The 8,842-nt window shown below is 40.4% G+C and overlaps 1 pseudogene; it reads right to left on the bottom strand.

The window, feature by feature from the left end:
- Nucleotides 1-469: 469 nt before the first annotated feature.
- LOC122837225 overlaps nt 470-8,842 on the bottom strand; it is a 28,701-nt pseudogene continuing 20,328 nt past the window's right edge.

Below are 8,842 nucleotides of genomic sequence, written 5' to 3'. Positions count from 1 at the left end.
TTTACGTATGCGTGTGTCTACTTTGGTGAAGTGCGCATAGCTGCGCACAGCAAATCCCCTTGTTTTGGTCGTATCAGTAAAGAAGCCCTTTGATTGCACACATTGCCATTCCACAGCCTAGAGCCGATATCCACAAGTTGACCTGAAGTTATTATAGTTTGGCGCTGCGTAGCGGAACATGCTGTGCACCATCGAAGTTGGAGCAAATAGTCAGAAAGCCAAGCCTGACATCATCCTGGAGCTGTGTGGTTCTCTTCTCTCTTCACTGATGTATTTGTTTGTGAAACTGCTTTTAGGGAAAAGCTTCACAGAAAACAGGCCAGGGCTGAGATAGATGGATGAGCTCACTCCCGGAAAATGTTCAACATGGAGATTTGTTATACGTGTCCCTTCATCACATGTGGGAGCTATTCCACCCGATTTCACAGCAACAATCTGACTGCTGTTAAAAAAAAAAAAAAAAAAAAAGTTACAGTGTGTGAAACAGCGTTGAAGTAAAACTCTTGTAGCTGTGGAGGTGATCCTGCATTGTTTCCGGTTAAAAATAGGTGAGAGTAAAAGAGTCGCACGCCTCAAGATCTGGTAAAATGGTTCACATTTAAGCCTTTTCTCATAATAAACTCAACTCCGTCCTTTTGGGATGATTTCTGGGAAAGTGACAAGTTGCATATTTTAGGATGTAGGAGACAGCGAAAGCAGTTTTCTTAAACTGTTTTATGATTTTTTGTTTGGATTTCAACACAAATCAGTATAAAGGTGAGGCAGGAAAGCACATAGAGTGGAAGGATATGCCTGAGGACAAAGTCTTTAATTATTGATATGTAATTTCCTCTTCAAATAAAAAATAAAAGAGAACAATGGTTAACCCTGAACTTTTAACCCTCAGCAGCTTGATTTGACTAATGAGCCCTTTGCAAAAGCATACATGCCCCTTGAACCTTTTCACAATTTGTCACATTACAACCACGACCTTTGACAGGTTTCACAGGGATTTTATATAAAGTAACGCATAATAATGAATGAAAACTGTAAAGCCAACATTCTGGAGAATCTGTTTCTGCTGTAAATACCGCTGCGGTTACCTGCTGTCGAGTTTGTACGTATAGAAACTGAAATACACCTTTTGTCTTTACCTGCAAGACACCTCAAGCTCAGTAAAACTGGATAGAGAAACTCTGAACATGGATATTTACGTCATTGTAGCACATAAATATGTTTTGATCTAAGTCATTACTTATTTAGTGGGTTTAACTGTATTTTTATGGCATCATTAATTTGATGTCCATGTCACGTTATCATTTTATGTCTCTGTCAGAGGGAAATTTGTGCCAACACGCTGACGTTTTTTCCACAGAGTAATGACTTTCAGTTGCACAAAGATCGAGACGGTTTCACATTCATATCTTCCTCACGATTCTTTTCCCATCCTGCGGTTTCTACTGCCTTTTGGCAGAGCCTCGACTCTGACCTGTTCATTAGCGATTGACTTAGAAGATCTCATTTTGCGCAAGATATAAATAAACCTGACTGATTTTCACCTAACAGTGCTTGACAAATACATTTTTTCCACAATTGGTCAACCCATTGACTGACTTCCAGAGGCAACCTGATTTACTTGATTTTATTTAGGGTGTCAATGTAAAAGGGGTGGAAATTGAATGCACATGTAAATGATGAAAACAAATTTATTTTATTCCCTCCTGTTCCCAAATATGCATGGTTTTGCTGGTCTATCAAATGAAATCGCAGTAAACTACACTGAAGTATGTGGTTCTAATGTGACCAAATGTGGAAAAGGTGAAAGAGGAGTGGCTGCTTTTACAAGGCACCTTCTCAGATACTCCTGCTTTGTTTCCATCTAAGTCAGATAAGCAAACAAAAATATATGTTTTCATCAACCCTGACCAATAAGGGGTAAAATCACACATTTTATACACATAAAACGCAACTAATTGCAGGAATCCTTGGAAAACCAAAGGCCCAATCAGTTTTTGACATCTAAACTGTGAACCAGGCAGAAAGATTTAGAAATGCTTAGCTGTTAAAACTATTTACACAACAACAGAATAGAAGTTTATTTAATTTTCCTGCTTGAGTGTGCAGGTGGTGGGTGGTGGCACATTTGCTTTTGTTGTGTTGGCTCTTCATGTAGTAAACAATGTGATTTATTGCCTTGTGTAATCCTCACTAAAGCCGAGTTATATCATCCTCAGAATCTAAAACCAAGAGTTTTGAAGTTTTATCCAACTGTTGTTAATTAGGAAAATAGAAAACAAGTTTTAATGACTGGCCTGCCTTCCTGGAAGCTGGCATGTAGATTCATGTCTCCTGATTTCAATTACAGCAGGTTTTTTTTTTATTTTGTTTTTGTTTCTCTATAACCATGTGTCCGCTTTAGCTGCAATCTACTAAGCAGAAAAAGAAAACAAGGCACTTTGCTCTCACGTTTATCCCCGTTTCTAATTTTCTGATCTCCGCAGGGTTACGTTAAATAAAACTAGACAGAGTCTGCTGTGAGTCGCTGCTATAGAGAAGTGATGCATATCATCTCGTCCGTTAGGTCCTCCTCACACTTCACAGTCACGTACTGCTCCTCGTCGCTGTAGTCCCTCTGGTGCGCATCGGCGAGTCGCGAGTCTGAGATGACGCTTTCCGTCTCCGCCACGTCGCCGTTACCCATGCTGCCGTTCAGCAGATTGCTGGCGGCACTCTCCATCTCGTCGATGGTCATCTCGCAGGCGTCTGCGATCTCGTGCTTGGCCGCTGTCACAAACTTGGGGTCCCTGGCGTATTTCCCGAGACCTTCAGAGATCAGGACCTATAATAATATTAAAAGACAGATCAAAAATACATAAATCAGACCAGAAGGCGAGAATGTGTGAAAGCGGCTAAGGTAAACCAAAATGATGGAACTAATTAAATAGCTGAATTATCAAGATTACTGAGGATGACAGCTGATTGTTAGATGCACAGAATGCAAAAGTGAGAAACTCATAAGAAACAGCAGCCATTTATGCCATTTTGTGTAATAAATTATCCTTCAGTAACAATTAAACCATGACTTGAAGATGATAACAACTCTGCTTTAGGATGTAAATAGAAAAAAACTAAGTTTTCAGAACTACATGGGCCAAATTGACATATTTAGTCATTTTATAATCTATATGTAGGTGTGGGATTTGACTGGGCCATTCTAACACATGGATATGGTTTTATGCCTTTCATCAATCTGGATGGATGTCCAGGTGTCTGTCATGCTGGACGTTGGACCAGACTGTTAGATTTTAGACTTTGCTAGATTTTTTTTCCAGCACTGTCATGAATTTAGCTCCATCCATTTTTCAGTCAACTCAAGAAAGGCATGATGCTGCCACCACTGTCCTTCACTGTAGGGAAAGTGTCTTTTCAAGTCGCCTGCTGACCTGCCCCAAAGCTGAGCAACATTAAGTTACTGATTTACTCACAGCCTCCACCAGACTGCTAGCGCTGCCTCTGTTTTGCAGGAAGTGTGAGCAGCTTTCTGCGGGGAGCTGCAGCCGTGACGGTGAGTGGCTACAGCTGGGCGGGCCATCCTGGCAGTCGGTGTACCAAGAACTCCTTTTCACGGCCCCAGGGATGCTGCCCACACTGCCAGTGCTGCGCCAGTCCACCTGAACACACACATTACACACTTTAGCCTTTACGAAAACCCAGAGGCAACAGCAGGGATTGGGTTTTTCTTTTAACAACAGCCAAAAACATAAGTTAATAATATTATTTGGTTTCAATGTATGAATAAAGAGGTGATCAGCTTTTGTTACAGTTTAAATTTACAGTCTAAACCCACACACATTTTGAATTTCTAAAACTCATGAGTTCCCTGGCTGTGTTTAAGACATTGTTTTCAGGGTATCTACAGGAGTAAGCAGGTCAAATGTAAGACTTTTAAAAACCTTTTTAATGACACCTTAAATTCAATTTAAGACCTAAGAGAACTACAAACCCAGGGACTGGTTAAGCATAGCAAAAAAATTTGAATTTCCTGGGTTTGTTTGTGGCTCTTGGCAGCGCTGTTTATGCCTCTCACACTGCATAGAGCTCTATACAAAAATTCACAATAGACGGGAAAAGGCTAGCTAGCTAGCAAAGGCACATTAGCAGCTAGATACTGGTAGCCTCATCCACCTCAAATCACAGAATGCAATATGGATGACACAAGTCTGACAGGAATTTCCATGTGTGAGATGAAAACGTCCCAGAGTTTTTAGACACGTGTGGACCCAACAATTTTAACATTTCATTTCTACAGCAATGCAGACGGTCGATCAGCGTCCATCAGACCTGTATGAGTGGGGTGTAGCAGGGGCCGCAGTCACGGCTGATGGGGAGGCGGAGGCGTGGCCCACGTGACCGTGACCTGGTGGGAGACAGACGTGCGATCCTGGTGGCGTCTAGACCGGCTACTGCCATCACCTGAACGGGAGAGAGGAGACGAAACAGGTTTCTATCGGGGCATCGGCCACATTTCACTCGTTTCCAACTCCTCACACTACAGGCGTAGGTGTACCTGCTGCTGCATCAGGTGCAGTGGGAGAGCTGTGCATGATGGAGATGGAGGAGCTTCATCTATGCTACTTCTTCTGCGAAGACACTCAAAACTGAATGTTGGTGTGTTGCAGGCTTAGAGGAAGCAAGAAGTGAAACTCTTTCAAACCCAGGGTTTTTGAGTCAAAAAACATATTATGTATTTTATAATGTCTAATGAAAAAGAGGAAACAATTAAGATTTTATATACAGAATAGTCAAATCAAATATAACATATGCACTGCAATTTACTATAAATTATTTTAAAATATATAAATTCTAAAATATTAATGTACTTTGAGTCAAATGTTTAAGTATTTGTGGATCTAAAAAATTTCAATCACTCAAACAGCTTAATGATATAAGCAATATTAAAATGAAAGCAGCTGAACCTTGGGGGGATGGTAAAAACCATCTCCTGGGCGACCGCCGGTCATCCTGGCATATAGGCTGCTTGTCGTCGTCACAGTAACCTTCAGACTCACAGTCGTCCCTGAAATGGTCCAAATCTCCGTCTGCAGCGTCATGGAAGTCCGACTTGGATAACCTGTCCTTGGTAAGCATGATGTCGTCTTCGTGAAATTCCTCCCCACTGAAGTATTCCCCAGACACCAGTTTCATCGCTGTCCCTGCCACCTGGCTCCTCTCGGCGAATGGTCGGGTGAAGCGCTCCGCCATTTTTTGACCTGTTAGCAAAATCACACAGACGTATTGTAATTTTGATTATTTTAAATTCCACTCATTGTACTGGACCCAGTTTGTTATTTGATTAATGTTTCTTAGAATCTCTCATCTGGCCAATGCCAAAGAAAATTCTGGCTTACAGCCCCTCTGCACAAAGCAAATACTGTAGAACAAGAGGCCGGTTTTTACCAGGCTAGATCGAAAGCAAAGATGTCAAATTTTATTAGCATGGCTCCAAACTGAACCAAAACAGATTTGGCTTCAAAAGTTATGAAGCTGTAAGTTGTATGTCATTTCAGTGGCTGCATTGGTTACATACCTAATATAGGCCTCATAGTAGCGCGTCCTGATCCATGTAAGGAAGGACGAGGCGATTCAGGCAGAGAAGAATGGAAAGAAGAGAAAATGTGAAAGTTTTAAAATTTTTTCGACAGATCCAATTCTGGATTTTTACACAAGAACTGCAATCAGTCTTTGGTAGGTACCTTGACGATTGCCCGATCAGAAGAATTCACTTTACAGAATAAACTGGTCAAAATATTTTACCTTTTAGATGTATTTTTCAGTTGAGATCAAAACAATTGTTTTATAAAACTTAATGTTGTTGGACTGCTACTATTGTGACCAAAGCTGTGAATGCAGGTCAACTCAAACATAATGCTGTTTCTGTAACCCACCTTGTGGAGTGGGACTTCCACTGCTTGTTGTGCAATCCCCTGCTGTAAGACGTTGATGACTTATTTCTTGCTGAAGACGGGCGACATCTCTGCAATAAACACTTCTGCTGCCTCCCAGAGGACATCGAGAGAAGCGAGGGCACGTTGGCGTTGTTGAGGTTGGCGTTGGAGGGTATTGGGGACTGAGGGGAGGAGGAGTTACAGTGAGGGTAATCGTACAGATGAGGGGAATGATGATGGTTGTAGTGGATGGGTGAGGAGGAGTTCATCTCCGTTTCTCCTTCCTTGTCGCTGCTGCTGGCTCTCCTGCAAATCTGAGTGGGCGCGGAAGAGGGAGTGCAGTAGATGGGCAGGATCTGTAGGGGGGCGCCGTGACGGTAGTGGGCTGGGATGATCCATGCCAACGTGGTTAACGTGATTCCCAAAAAGGCCGCCGTTGCGCTTTGAGAAAATAACAGACATTAACAACAAAAAACAAATTACATGATTGTAAGTTGACTAATCCACTTTTTCTATTTTCAACAGTCTCAATTTTTTTACAATCAGACAAAGCGTACATTAAAACATTAAAGGAGACCTATTATGCTTCCTTGAACAAGTTAGCATATGGGCTGTACAAAATATATTCATTAAATTTTTTGCAAAAAAAACCTTCTCAGAGTTTGAGTTTTCACCTCATACTCTGAGATGCAGAGACATCACTTTGAGCTTCTTAACGAATTAGCTGTTTTAGGTTTACGTCAAACATTTGCAAATAAGTGCTGTTGGCCACACCCCCCAATTTAATGTTTTAATTGTGAAAATGACTTCAAGCAAATGCACACTTGTACAATGAAGCGTCTTTGACCCTAAAAACAACTGGGTGGTGGCTTTGGCGCTTGCACTGTTTCTACAAGCAGAAAGTACAAAAATGTGCAAACAGACAATATTTTAAATAACAGGCCTCCTTTAGAACACACATGATTTTTATTTTGGTTTTTTACCCGATAAATCTCTTCTTCTTCCTCTGCCGTTCCATCTACAAGCCCCTCCTCCTGTAGGTCACAGGATATGACTCGGCGAATTTCTGGTCCAATGTCGTGAAGGGTGCGCAAGCCGGCCTGCAAAGTAAGAACAACACTATGATGTGAGAATTATGAATGTAGGGACTAAAACATAGATTTAAATAAAGTTTAAGGAATAGTTTTATAGGTGGGGTGAGTACTATAACTTTAAGGTTAACGTAAAAGTTAAGCCTGGCTTTACAGAATCACTCTAGAAGATTAGGAGATAACAAACCAAAGAATTACTTTGACAAAAACTACAAAAAAAAAAAAAGACATTCCTGTGTGGGTGTGTTTGTTTCTTCATGGAAAATACTGAGTGTTGATATTTGGAAACCTGCTTGTTTCCTCAAATCTGGCTATGTATTCATTGAGATACTTTATTTTTATTGCCACCGTCTCCAACAATTAATCTGATTAAAGTAATCAGAGGGTTTCAGGTTTTTTCAAGGCTCAGCATTACTATTCCACAGTGCAACCATATAAACTAATTTAATTGAAAGATTTTATTTCTTCTCTCCTTTTAAGCATAGCATAAAAATGTATGCATTAATAAAAAGCTTTTTTTTTCTAGACTAATAAATAAGAAAATCTATATAAAATTTTTTGATAAGGCATGATAATTTTGATAATTGTAAGCCTTTTTAAAAAAATAAAAATATCAGAATCTGTCAGATTTTTTTATTTTTTTTCTGGTTGTCACGCTATGTTCAAATGTTCCTTCTCATCCGCATCAGCAAAGGCGAAAACAAACAAATCTTTGTTACAGAGACCTAGCATGCATCATGTTCAGTCAATCATACACTAGAAACCAGAGAAGAAGTTTAGTGTATTGTTTTCTATTTGAGAAAATAAATTTAAGATATTACTTTAATGCTCTAAAAAACAAAAATGTATAACTCCACATTTAAATGTACAAAATATTCCTAAGTGGGACATTTAAAAAGGCACTGAATTTAGGAATTTAATTAAATAATATAATTCTTTTAATTATTTGATTTCTTTAGTCCCCATTTGCAAAAGGTTTGAGATACAAACTGTTTTTACTCACCTGCAGGGCCAGAGTGGTGTTCTCCCAAGGCCTCCTTCCCACCAGACCTTGCTCTTTTCTTGAATTTTCTGAAGTAGTCCTGTATCAGGAAGGTGGCATAGAACTTCCCCACTGTTACCTCGTCATCTAAGTGCACAGACAGAACACACCAGAAGCCTTCCACATCAGGACCACACACCTCAGCGCCGATATTCTGCTGTAAGCCAAGCCGATGCCAAACACGACATTCAAAAATACCCTGGAGTCTGAAAGGGACCAGAAATACAGAATGCCTGAATGCGCCTAATGATCGCCAATGAGTGAGGGATGCCAAATACAGAAAGTGTGCGTCTAAAGTTAGAGCCACGTGTTGGGGAATGCCAAGTATGGTCGTGTGTTGGTTCTGTCTGGAATCCCATAAAAGAGTTTGTGTTTAAAGATCAACAGGGATTCTTAAACATTTAGCGTAAGATCAGTGCAGGGGTCTGTAATTATTTTTTATATGTAACAAGTTGAAGTAAAATCCCACTTTGAGAAGTTTGTGTCCACAGTCTTTACTTGACGCATTCTCACATCGACAGTTTGAAACAGACAAACCCATCACACACAACGAAGCTGGTCAAACATTGATCTGATTTTAAACCCACCAATTATCCCCAAACATTTTGCACGACCAACGACACGCTTCGCTCAGAAGTGTCTCCCGAGGAGATACGTAGGTAGCTATTTCTAGTTGTGTCCGGCTGACGCTTAAAGACTGGGTTTGTCTGTTGTGTTTGCTTCTCATGCTTACAACCTCTGTCTGTAACAAAATATGATGCATTCAGAAATGTTAGCAAATTTTC

This window comes from Gambusia affinis, linkage group LG01 (genome assembly GCF_019740435.1).
Source record: "Gambusia affinis linkage group LG01, SWU_Gaff_1.0, whole genome shotgun sequence".
Taxonomy (NCBI): Eukaryota; Metazoa; Chordata; class Actinopteri; order Cyprinodontiformes; family Poeciliidae; genus Gambusia; species Gambusia affinis.
This window is presented reverse-complemented; position numbering and strand designations above follow the sequence as displayed.